Source organism: Anopheles gambiae, chromosome 3, assembly GCF_943734735.2.
Source record: "Anopheles gambiae chromosome 3, idAnoGambNW_F1_1, whole genome shotgun sequence".
Taxonomy (NCBI): domain Eukaryota; kingdom Metazoa; phylum Arthropoda; class Insecta; order Diptera; family Culicidae; genus Anopheles; species Anopheles gambiae.
Window position 1 is genome coordinate 84,701,583 of NC_064602.1, and position 13,371 is coordinate 84,714,953.

Genomic DNA, 13,371 nt, shown 5'->3' on the forward strand with positions numbered 1-13,371 from the left:
TAAATAATTACCTTTCAAAGGATGTTTATGGAAAGAAATTATCTCTCTTAGTTTGGTTTTTCCATACCCTGCCGAAAAACCCATTTTTTGAAATGAAAACGTTCTTCTTCTTCTTCTTCTTCTTCTTCTATTTGGCGTAACGACGACTGTACCACGGGACCGTCCCCGTAATGCAAACGTTAGCGATCACGCTTAGTAGATTTCAGATGGTTATCAAGATCACGCTAGAATGGTAGTTCCTAGATCATGTTTTTGATGATTTATTTAATGATCAAACATCTAAATACAACATTTAGCTGATCTAAAATCAATATTTAAATACGGCAATCTTGAAAATGTCATTTAATTAAAGGCAAAAAACAAGATTCGTGGATATTTCACATGTTTTAACTATCAAATAAATCAAAATCGATGGAAACTTTCGACCATCTACAGGGACAATCTCAAACAATTACTCGATGTTGAGATAAGCTTTTTCAGAATAATTTAAAAAAGAACATGGGATAAATGCATAAAAGGAGCAAAGTAAGTAATACTTGTAATAATCGATTATTAGTGAAACGATGAGATACAATTATGTTGCAATTATACAGAAATATTGAATACCAGCGCGTCTGAACGACAGTCTTGGCGTGTGTGTGTATGTGAGAAGAGGTTTTCGTGCTCGATACGATACCATACCGAACGGTTAGATGGAATGCCGTTCGAAAGCGAAGCCGTGAAACGAGGTGACACCGCGTTGAGCTAATGGGTGAAACTCGGAAAAATCCAGCACGATCGATGTACCCGATCGACGGTGGCCTCCCTACCTAGCTGCTGGCCACAGTTTAAATTCAATTAACATTTTTCCACGCACAAATCTCGGATCTCGTATCGCGGAGTTCGGGTCAGGGAAACCCGCCGGTGCGCCAGAGCGCTCCGTTACCGAATGGAAAGAATGCTGGCCCAGCTGGCTAGAACCGAAAGTGGAGCTAGTGTGTAAGGCTGCTGCTGCTGCTGCTGTTTGCTGTTGGTGATGTGAAATAATTTAAATTGCACAATTGCCTGCACTAAAACGGGGAGGGTGAGCGTGAAACTGGATCAGTGCACCCCCCTGAGCTGATGGCCAACTCCTCTCTCACACGCATGCACACACTGGGTGGAGATTTTCCTTTTTCGGAGGAAAGGGAAAATCCACCCCTTCTCTGTAGGCTGGTAAGGTGTGTTTGATTTCGATTATAATGATCGCGACACGGCTAGAACCAATCAAAATGCTTGCGCCCGGGGTCGGGTACCGCCCGAAACCGGAGCTTTTGCACCAATACCGAACGTGGCTTTTTGTGTGCAGGCCGATCGTACAGAGCTTGATATGGGGGGTTTTAGCTTGGTTTTGGTGGTGTACCTTGCTCGGGCACGGTGTGTTGCATCATGTCACGTAGCGGAGAGGCTATATTAATTTAAATGGTAATGTTTTAGTAAGTCAGAGAGATGCGGTAACACCTCTCGGTGGAACATTACAGTACCTGCACGTAAGTTTAAAAATACAGGGGTTTTCTAGCCAAACCGCAGCATCGTAAAAAATGCAGTACAGGCATTCGAGCCTTGAGATGAATGAATTGGGCATAGTAAACGTATCCTTAAAGGTCGCAAAATTCTTGGTCGCATAATTCTTGGTCGTAGAAATCTTGGTCGCCAAATTCTTGGTAGCAGATATCTTGGTCGCAAAATCCTTGTTCGCATAAATCTTGGTCCCAAAAATCTTGGTCACAAAATTCTTGGTCGCAAATTCTTGGTCGCAGATATCTTAGTCGTAGAAATTTTGTTCGCAAAACTCTTGGTCGCCAAATTCTTGGTCGCAGATATCTTGGTCGCAGATATCTTGGTCGCAGATATCTTGGACGCAGATATGTTGGTCGCAAAATTCTTGGTCGCAAAGTTCTTGATCGCAGAAATCTTAGTCGTAGAAATCTTGGTCGCAAAACTCTTCGTCGCCAAATTCTTGGTAGCAGATATCTTGGTAGCAGATATCTTCGTCGTAAACTTCTTGGTCGCAAAGTTCTTGATCACAAAATTCTTGGTCGCAAAATCCTTGGTTGCAAAATTCTTCGTCGCAGTAATCTTGCTCGCAGAAATCTTGCTTGCAAAATCCTTGGTCGTAAAATTCTTGGCCACAAAAATCCTTGGTCACAAAATCCTTGGTTTACGGTCTTTTCGGAGTCAGCGCATTTATTCAATAGATGTCTGGAACGGCAACTGTGTAATGTGTATTGTTTGAAGAATGTTTTCTAAGATGTCTTGGTCACATCATGCGATTTGCGACGGAGGTACTTACAATATTCAGGTTGGTGAAGAAATGACTTCGAGGCGTTAAGATATTTGCTTATAAGCAAGTGTCCAGAAGTTTATTGTGCTGATGTGTTTGCCACTGTGTCAGTAATTATCGTGCAACGTACTTATTGTGTACTTCATTGGGTCAACAAGGTTATGAAATTTTTTGCACATTATTAATGGTTTCTGCTTTGTATGACGAGATGGTTCTTATAGCACAAAGTACTGATTATCTGGAAAACTCCGTTGTAGAAATTACACCAAAAATTATATCGAATTATAAAATCAACTCGAATAAAACTCGCACTACATCCCAATCAGTCATGTTCCCACGAATAAGATTGTAGCCCGATTGCAACAAAATTCCACCATTTGCAGTTGTACCTGTATGAAGGTTTCGCTTGAAGCCTACTGATCCACAAATGCATTGTACTTCACCGTCATAAAATCAGGACGTTTTGATTCTGCTCCAACACACACACACACACACACACACACACACACACACAGGCGAACACACCCTGTAATTGCTAATGTGCCGACATCGCGACCTTTACACCCTTTGTACTGGAAACAATCCGCACTGTGGTCGTGCGCCGTTGATCATCATTAGCAATCGGCTGGGGTCATTTGTCATAGGAACGCGGCTGCAGAATGCTGTGGTGCAGCAAAAATCGGTAATGATCGGCCGGATGTGTGTGTGTGTGTGGCTGTGTGTGTCGGCCGCTGCAACCACCATATTGCCGCGAAACGATAATGTGAGAAACGTGAGATCGTGCATCGTCAGCAACCGCCGCCGGTGGAGGACACCAAACCGGCGCCGATCGACGGATAATTGTTACAAATGAATGGAGTTCGGTGTTCGTGGCTCCTAGTGGCACCGAAAAGGGCAACCGTGTACGTGTCTCTGTGTGTGTGTGAATACGCAATGCACTTTGCCGTTTTAATTGCGGTTGAAAGCTGACATCGGGTTGTCGGGTTGCGCTCTAACATCTGTCAAGAATGTCATCACTCGCTGTGTTGAGTGCGCATCTTCGATGATGACACCTTCTCTCCATCGCTCCCGGCTTAGTACCACCAACATGTGTGCAATATTTATTTAAATTACAACACTGTCCAGCCAGGTACCACTCTCTCTCTCTCTCTCTTGCTCACACTGTTCTATTAGTCCCGTTTTCTCTTCGCTGGGGAATTGTGTTTACTTACAGCTGGTTCAAGGTCTCGAGCGCTGTATCGATCCGAGCGCGTTGCCGAGAAGTGGCCACAGAGGCGCAAACGACACACAGCGAGCGGGATCGACGCCATGCTAAAACCTCGGGACGCGCAAAAGGGCAAGCAAACCGCGAGGCGCGAGTGTTTGTGTAGCTGCAAGTGGCAGAATGCACTTTCCGAAGCACCTTCCGCTCTTCGCACGTGAGCGCACTGCGTGGTGGCGACGAAGACGGGCGGGCGACCTTTATTGGAGGTGCGCATCGGTTATTAAATTATGATTGCACGTGCTGGCTATATCAGTGCTGCAGTCAGACGGCAGTAGAAATGAAAGAAAATCAGAACCACCAGAGATTGAATGATGCAGTTTTGGTGAATGTTCGGAAGAAAAAAAACAACCCCAAACGGATTAAACGCTCGCCTTCACGTCATAATAATGTGGAACTAATACGTGAAGTGTGGAGCGCACTCCGATTGCCGCTTCCGATTGTCCGGCGTGGCTGACAGGCGGGCCTGATTGGATTGACATTTTTATGAGTGTGAGCGGTGTGAGTTGACTCGTCTTGCTGTTGGGTGCCGTGTTTGCTTCTGCTGTTCCCCATTGCACGTTTTGCGCGAATTTGATCTCGTCTGATGGGACGGATGTGCGTGCTACGGGGCAGCGCGAGACGTCACCGGGTACGCGCAGTTGTCATACAAAACCGCGAACAGACAGATAGCCTTCAAGTCGTTGCGGTCCGGATGGCGGAACGGTCATACAAACCGCAGGCGCGATGTAAAAATGCTGCGGCACGAGGGCTGGCGGTGCATAATCGAACGAAATCGCTTTCGCGTAGTGGTAGTGAGCTGCACCGTGCAATGGGATTCTATTTTCCGGCAAACCAAACGGTTGACTGCTGACTAATGATAGAGATTGAGTGTCATAATTGTGAGGCTTTAGAGATTCACACAAAATGGTGCTTCAGCTTAGGTAGCATTTTAATAAACGGGAATGGCCTAGTGCTTAGTGCTTTGTCATGATTAACCCGTTTAGTGGGCAACACGATTAAAGTAATTTTGCAAAATGCAAAATGTTCAAATAAGAGAGTTTTTTCAAATTGGAGAGGTGTCAAATAAGAGAGGGTTCACTGTATTTTTTTAAATATTTTCCCTTCTTCTTCTTCTTCTTCTTCTTCTTCTTCTTCTTCTTCTTCTTCCTTTTCTTCTTCCTTTTCTTCTTCTCCTTCCTTTTCTTCTTCTCCTTCCTTTTCTTCTTCTTCTTCTTCTTCTTCTTCTTCTTCTTCTTCTTCTTCTTCTTCTTCTTCTTCTCATCCTTACTTATCTGTTTCCTCTTCTTCTTCCTCTTCTTATTCTTTTTCTTCTTCTTCTTCTGTATCTTCTTATCGTGTTTTTCCTCACTTTTCGTATTAAATATTCCAAATGCTTCCAAATACTGCCTGATCCAATAAGAGTTACTATGAATGACTTACTGATGAGATCTCAGTAAGATCAGTACGAATAAGAAGTAAGTCCTGTTTAAAATCGATCATTGACTTTCACTTGTACGCGCACGTGTCTCAAACCTGAGTTGTCTCTGTCTTATATATTTTCGTTCTTATTTTTATTTTAATACTAGCTGGCCCGACAAACTTAGTTATTCAACAAAAAAAAAAAAACAAATATTCCATTATTGCTTTGTTACTTGGGATTGTTGTATCGTGCCCGTATCCCCTCAGGATCCGATCATCGAGTGTAAACCGCCAGGAAACCTCACACCAAGTGTCAAAGTGCTGTATACAACACAACAACAATCCTTCTCTTTGTATGGAAGTTAGAAAATCTTTTTTAAATTAAGTTTAGTGTAACATCTGAACGATTTTTAAGTCTTAAAACCTATTCTCATACCACCATAAGGTGTGTGCAAAGTTTCGTTGAAAATGATCCAGCCGTTTCGGAGTTTACTCGCGACAAACACCGTGACACGAGATTTTTATATATATAGATTTTAAGAAACCTCTTATCATCATCATCAAGATCGTGATGACAACTGCAGCTGTGCACACATTATATTATCAGCAACTTTCCTTAACAAGATCTAGATACAACGGTTGCTTTGATTTATTTCATGAGTATCCTTCTCAGTTGTACGAACAATATGGCAAAATGTTCAAAAACATCCAAGGAAACCACCATTTTATGTCACTTTGATAATCGCTACCGAATCGTTCCCGAATTAGATCGATTTTGGGAAAGTGACTGAATGACATAGGACATCTACACATATTACACGTTACACAGATTGCTTAGCATAGATAACGCACTTACGTTTGATATGAGATAATCTTCTCACATTCTTAATTCAAATTTTCCTTTTTCTAATCGTTTTTCTCAATTCTCAATTCTCAATTAGGAAAGAATGATTATCATTGGATAGTCATATTGTGATTTATTGCAAATTATCAAACCGCTAATAGATAAAACCAAACATCCATGAATGTATCTCAATCCTGCTATATACATCCAACAAATTTGGAAAATTGATAGTTTTACTACACTAATACCTCATCATGGTTGTTGCAGTCCGTTGGTCTAATCCATAAGCATTGAGACTCGCGCGAGGTCCGATGTGGATCGATTCTTATTGCGGGCCTGTTCAAGCATGATTTACTTTCTTCGGGATATATGATACTTATCTTATTACTTACCTATCTTACTCATATGTGTTTGTTTTAAAATAATAAGGTAAGATAGCGATTAAAAACGTCAAATTCTATAGAGGGGGACTGCTGCTTAAAGTTGTTTGTTTTCACTTTAGCATATTTTTTTTAATAAGCTCTAAAGAATCACTTTTATGGCCAATTCCAATATAACTTTGCATAAAAACTATCTCTCCAAATCAGCTTTCATAAAAACATTTCTTCCAAATTCTTAAATTAGTTCCTCATTACACCACGGTGCAAATTATATGATTAATATTCCATCGCCACCAGTGATTATCAAAACGCGACCCTAAACCTCTTATTACCGTGAGGGAGGGCAAAAATCGTATCATTATGAGCGCTGTTGCTTTCGCTGTCACGTTGTTTGGGTGGTGTGCGCCAACAACAAAAAAGGCTGTCTCTTCAAAAAGGGAAAAATCGCCACGCAAACCTTCATTACCTTCAACCACGTCGCACGCACGCGCGCTCTTCGCGGTTGAAGGTGTTGAATAATTTGCGCACAACCTTAAGCTGCCTTCGCTGCTCCCTTCGGCCACTGACCAAAAAGCATGGTTTGACTGTATGAGTGTGTCATTTAGGCATTGCATGCGCGAAAAGATCTTCCCACTCTCCGCATGATTCCCTGGACGGGGGGATACATTAATTGTCGATAATAACCATCGGCCGTACCAATCTCGTGCCATCGCTTCGGGTGCCGTCGTCTGTCAAGTGAAGTTTGTGTCCAGTTGGTTTTTGGGCCAGGTCCAGTGAAGGAAGCCAGTAAGGGGGGCAGCACCTTAATGAGATGCTTAAAACGGTTAGTGTGCTTCAAGCAGGAGGTGGTTGAGATGAGTTTGTAGCAAAGCACTTGCAACGGGGGAATTGCAGTGGGCCAACTCCAATCACTTGCCTGTTAATCAGCACGAGGCTTGATAAAGATGACGAGTGATCGCTAGATAAATGCTTCCCAATGCAGCCGCTCAAATTACCGCCAAAGCTAGGGCTATTGAGACAACAAACTTGAGTTGAGGCGTTGTTAATGAAGCTGCCTGATGCTGTGGTGCTTCTGCTAATCGCTTTACCGTACCGGTCAGAGGGTACCGCGTCCGTTCGGCACCGCGTCGGTTCATGCGTCGGATGTTTACGCCTTCGAAACATAATATTTGCCCCCCCCCCCCCCGCAAACGCATTTGCGATCAATTTACATTGCCACAGCTGTAGGTGTTAAGCAAGTACGGATTTGCGCTCAAAAAACTTCACTCCACACCACGGCTCTGCGTCATATTAAACCCGGGCGAAAGCAGTTCACTCGCTAGAAGAGCCAATGGAGAAGGGTGAGGAGCAAAAATTAAAATTCAAAAAGAAAGTAACGCCTTCCAATTGCGAGGCCGTGTGGCAAGTAAATATGATTTAAAAAAAATAAAACAAGGAAAGAAGAGCCCAACGTGTCATATTTCATCCTACTTTACTGTCCGAGCGGGTTAAAGCGAAACCGGAGGAGGATTTTTGTGTACAATCAGTAACCGTTTAAGCGCGTCATTAGCGATTGCGTTCTGGTCCAAGGAAGAAAGGTCCGCTGTCATCCCCGGGGGAAGCACTTTTGGCCGCTTGCCTCATTATGTCGCCAATCACCGTCAATTTGTGGAGAAAGGACGGAAAGGACCGTCAGTTCCGACTCAGTCTCAGTGTTCGGGAACTTTTTACCGGGACAGTGCCGGAAAGGGGGACAGGATGTAATCCTCATCCGATCCGAAAAGTTATGCACCTTTATCGTTATCAGACGGTGCATTTTGTTGCTAATTTTCTTGTGGCTTTTCACTGTCTTTTATCGTTTCCCAAAGTCACCGGGGATTTTTTTCCCCCCGCAAGCGAAGATCAGCACAAAACGCTATCGCGATGAAGCTGTCACTCAAATCTTGGCGCTCACTTTGTCAATCGTTTCGAGTGCACACTTGTGCAGAGACGCTGTGTGGTGGAAGGTTTAGCATGGTGGTTGCGTTTTGTCAACTTTTCCACCTTGGCGAGTGCCTGCCACCTTTATCTGATGGTGATTAATCATAGGGCGATAGTTTTTGCCCGCCGATAGAAGCGATGAGCGATGCGGGCAAGAAGTTGAACGTCACGAGCGACTTGAGAGAGAGAGGATTATGAGCTTTGCGAATAAAGAGTGGATGGGCAGAATGCAAAGTTTGAAGCGACTTGATGTTACTCCCGCAGCCGCACAAACACCTCGCATTCCAAACAGAGGTGTACATATTTCAACCACTGACAGTAATGATGTTTGATTAACTTTGCCTTCACTTACCTACTGGTCTGTTTTGGTGGTGGTGGTGTTGATGGTTTGTTGACGATGCAAGATGAACGCTCTTTAAATGGCTTGCACTTTCTGTTTTGATTCAATCAATTTCGTTGCCCGTTTTGCTGAAGAATTCACGTACGCAGCCACTGTCGTAACGCTTTTGTAACGCTCTTGTAACTAGCACTGAAACGCGTTACTGTGTTAGCACACAACGGCAGTACAGAGTGCCCTTTTCTCTACGCACACTTTTAATCGATCCGTGTGAGTGATGTGGTTGGGTGGGTAAAGCACTTTACACTTATTTTCGATATACCAGCATTACCATCATCACCATCCCCAATGCAACTATTTTGATGCTATCGGGTTACGAATTAATCACTACACGACACACTCTGCACATACGCACACACACACACACACACACGGTTGCCTGTTGTTTGCCATTATTTTGTTGGGCACTGCTAACAGCACTCTTTAGCCCACAGAACGCAGTGATGCGGGTGGTGGTATAAATTTAGACACTATGCACTATGTCACCGATCGGCCGTTATCACTTACGTGCGCGCGGCTCATATCCCGATCATAGCCACTCTGCCGCACACCAAACACCTGTTGCATCGGTGGGGGTTGAATGCGGGAAACGGCGCCCATGCGCCCCAACCCGTTGCTAGGGAGCGAAGCGCGCGAACTGCTGCAGACCTGGGCACGGCACCACTAAACACCGGGGGATGATATCGAACCGACCGAATATGAAGAAGATATCCACACAAAGCCGGGGCCCGTCTATTTGCCTCGGTTACAACCAGCCCGCCGTCCCACCGCGCGGGAAAGCAAACCAAAAGGTAAAGATCTGCGCTACGCGTACGCTGTGGGAGCGACAGCGGCGGCGCGCGTCTTATCGGCACGCGTGTTGAACCGAAACAAAGCGCAAAAGAAAAACATCGCTCCCCGATCGGATCGGGTGCCCCGGTGCGGATAGGGGGTCTGTGCACTATGGGCAATTTGATAGCGATGGCGGGTTGATTGAAGGAGTAATTGCAAAACGTAATTAATGTAAAATGTAAAAAAGGTACAAAATATTTTCATATTGTGTAATGTTTTTTACGCAGATTTTTGTAAAAAATTGTCAAGTCATAAATGTAAATAGCCAAGAGCTTTAATATTTTTGTTTGTTAAAAATGCATATACTTTTACACATAAAATTATAGAAATAAATCAAGAAAAATACATCAAAACAATGCTATATTTTTATAATTTTTTAATGTTTATTATAACACTGTTTGATTAGTATAAATGAAGAGAAAGATGGAGGGAACAAAAATAATATAAAAACCGACTTTATTGCATTGTTTTTTGAACTGTTATACAGTAAGAGTTCAATAGTGAAACGCTTTTTAGTTGGCATGCTTATTATTTGAACGCGCAATAGCTGGCTGACAGTTCAATTAAAAAGCATGCGTTTGTATGGAAAATCCAATGTTTGAAAATTTCACAAAAATCCCATGGCTTGCCGAGAAAAATGTCAGTTTTTGTATGGAAAAACGTGCCAACTGAAAAGCACATATTCAATAGTTGGCAGGGAATCGAAGTTCACCCAGTGAGCTCAGGCTGTATTTGGTAATCATTATGTTTTGTTTTTTCAATCCTACCTCAGGTTACTTTGTCTTTAATAAAAATTGAAATTAAATTAAATTTTATCTAGCAAACTACTACCACCTTCATGAAATTACCTCCACTTTATGAAAAAATTTGCATGATTTGAAAAAACGTTCGGACTAGGAATACAAACTTTCTGAACGAATCAAAATGCGTGGTAGAGTGTTTACTATTTTAAAGTTTCTAGAGTGTATTTTATTTTCAACACATGATATTGACATTGAATTAAAAACAGGCTCACCGCGGCCAAGAGTTTGGATACCTTCTCAGGAAATGTGTCAGAGAACAGTAAAAAAAAAATAGAAAAATCATATCATTCAAATAATGTCTAGTTCAAACTATTGGTTAAACAGAATGCTATTTTACCTTAGCCTTATAACATCTAGGTTAAATGTTTATTAAAATTTAATAAAAAAATAATGTAAAATAATGAAACTATTACGTTGGGTGTTATATTTATTATCTTTTGAACTGCTGGCTAGCGAAGTTCGGCTGAAATTAATTCCCCATTAAACCATCGGCTGTATGATTGTCACCCATAGTGCGAACGAAATGTGGGTTAGAGAAACGGCTGAACAACGGGTTGAGAGCGCAAGGGATACAGGTGTTTAAAGGGAGAAGCGATATGTTGTTTGCCCAAGCACATGCTTAAGCGACCCGGCACAAGTCACCCATGCGGGTGACGACAGCTGCGAAGTGACGCTCTTCGTCCACACACCCACCGACTACAGTGATTGCCTCAAAAAGAAGACACACACACATATGAGTTGCTTGATTTGCTTGATTTGTGAGTGTGTGTGTGTGTTTTCTGGCATGAGATTAAATTAGTCTTGTTTATTTAGATATTATAACGTAACTAATTTGAAAGTATCATGCAGCAGTTGGTAAGTCAATTAATAATAAAAGGATAGTTGCCATTTGAAAAAAGCGCAGAAAACACAAACCGCCCAAAAGTATGCAAACTGCCGCACATTGTTTCAAGCGCATTGTGATACAGTTACGGCCAAAGAGATGAGATAAAGGGGTTGCGACATTTTATTAAAATATTCGTTAGAGGATCTTTTCATTACAGCTATTCAGATTATCCTAATAAATCGTACGTTATTCTAAAACTAGAATATTAACAATACTAATACAGACTAATAGTAATAAATCAAGTATCTGTAACAGTTATTACAGCTAAATTTTCAATTTTAAATACACATAAGCAAATAAAAGATAAATAAAATATAATTATTCTGTTGAAAAAAATTCTTTCAATGTAAGATTGTTAGCAACTTTTATACAATAAAAAAGTGTATTACAATATTTTAAACCGAAATAAAAAAAAGTTGAATAAAAGATGAATATTTAAACTTGACATGAAAATTGAACTTACCTTAACAACATTACAGGGTTTTCCAGGGGTTCTCATAGTTGTGGGACACTTCCTTGACTCTTTCCTACTGGAAGTGAACTTCATGCGGTGGAAATTGGACTCTATTGGACTTAATGAACTGTTTCTAACGTGAAATGAAATTAATGTAATGGGAATTGAACTCTATAGCACCCTTGTTGGACAAATCGAATAGGATATTCCAAGTAGCTTGTCCAAAGAGGGTGCTATAGAGTCCAATTCCCATTACATTAATTTCATTTCACTTTAGAAAGAGTTCATTAAGTGTCCCATGGCTATGATAACTCGTGGTTGTGAGAAACCCTGTAAATAGGTTTTGTTGAGTGAGAGGCAACACTGTCATCACTATTCAAATTCTTACACACTTTGAATGAATGTATTACGGCGTGACAGTTAATTTTTAAATTTGAATTGAAATGTTTTTATTTTGAAAATAATTTTAGTACATAAATCAGTTTTACACTTCCACCATCCACCATGGCGTCCGCATCCGTTCGTCCACTACTAACCCACCAATTTTGTTCACTCTGTGTGTTTGCCATCTTTGTTTTTCAGCTCTGTTTTTTTCTGGTAGCCATCAATGAACACACGTACACACACACACACACACGGGCACAGCTTTACATATCCTACATAGACCGGTTATAACTTTCATATGAATGTTTGTTTGTGTGGTTTTTGTTTTTGTCGTTTGGTTTATGAACTCAGTTTCATTTCCTTTTACAGGGTTTCCCACGATTTATTGGTTGGTTCCCACGATTTATTGGTGCGTTCCCACGATTTTTTGGTCATTTCCCATAATTTTTTGGTAGCAACCCACGATTTATTGGTCGGTTCCCAAATATTATTGGTCGGTTCCCAAATATTATTGGTCGTTTCCCAAATATTATTGGTCGGTTCCCAAATATAATATAATATAATACCGACCAATAATATTTGGGAAACGACCAATAATATTTGGGAACCGACCAATAAATCGTGGGTTGCTACCAAAAAATTATGGGAAATGACCAAAAAATCGTGGGAACGCACCAATAAATCGTGGGAACCAACCAATAAATCGTGGGAAACCCTGTATCGCCTTGCTTTGCATGTTTGCTTTTGTTTGTTAGTTTATGATCAGGTTGGTGCACATTTTGTGTTGTAAAGTTTGTGTATTCATAGTTACCATTTTCTTGTTATGTTTTCTTATCTGTTGTATTGTGTTTGTTATTTTATTGACTCTTTCCTTATTGTAATGTTTGCCTTTTGCCATGAATTCTTTTTCTTTTATTTTTATTTCTTAGAAGCGTAACAGTTTGCTTGTAATGGTAGTAACATTATTGTTTTATAAAATGGAAAATATTACAGTTTTCAGTTGAAATAAAACTTCAACTAAAATTAAAATGCCATACCAAACTACTCTTTATGTGGAAAAAAAGGATATTGTTCCGACATAGGACATGGAGGAAAAAATCAGTTGGTGGGAGTGTGTGTGTGTGTGTGTGTGCGTGCCGTTAGACTATTTTAGAGTTTTGTGTGGTGTTTGCGTGCACTGCGTTTCGCCCACCATGAATCCACCCCTTCATTTCACATCACTGCTCACCTCCGGTACGACAATATTTGATAATATAGTTCCATAATTACCTTAAGGAATTACTACACAACTAATTTAAGTGTGAGTGTGTGAGTGGGTATGTAGTGTGTGTGTGTGTGTGTGTGTGTGAATGTGTTCTTATTTATGTAAGTTGTGTTTTACATGACGTTCCGCTCCGCGCATGAACCGTCAAAACTGTTTCGTTAATAAAAGTGATGTTTTGTGTTTGCTGCCTTCCACTCTTCCTCCT

General features: G+C 41.3%; 1 protein-coding gene across 2 annotated transcripts in view; it reads right to left on the reverse strand.

Annotated features, from left to right (window-relative positions):
• LOC133392676 (bcl-2-related ovarian killer protein-like) overlaps window positions 1–9,417 on the reverse strand; it is a 52,200-nt gene extending 42,783 nt beyond the window's left edge. For both annotated transcript variants that reach the window (XM_061653095.1, XM_061653094.1), the window contains exon 1: window positions 8,500–9,417. The gene's annotated coding sequence lies outside the window, so the exon portion shown is untranslated. The remainder of the gene's footprint in view (window positions 1–8,499) is intronic.
• Window positions 9,418–13,371: the final 3,954 nt, after the last annotated feature.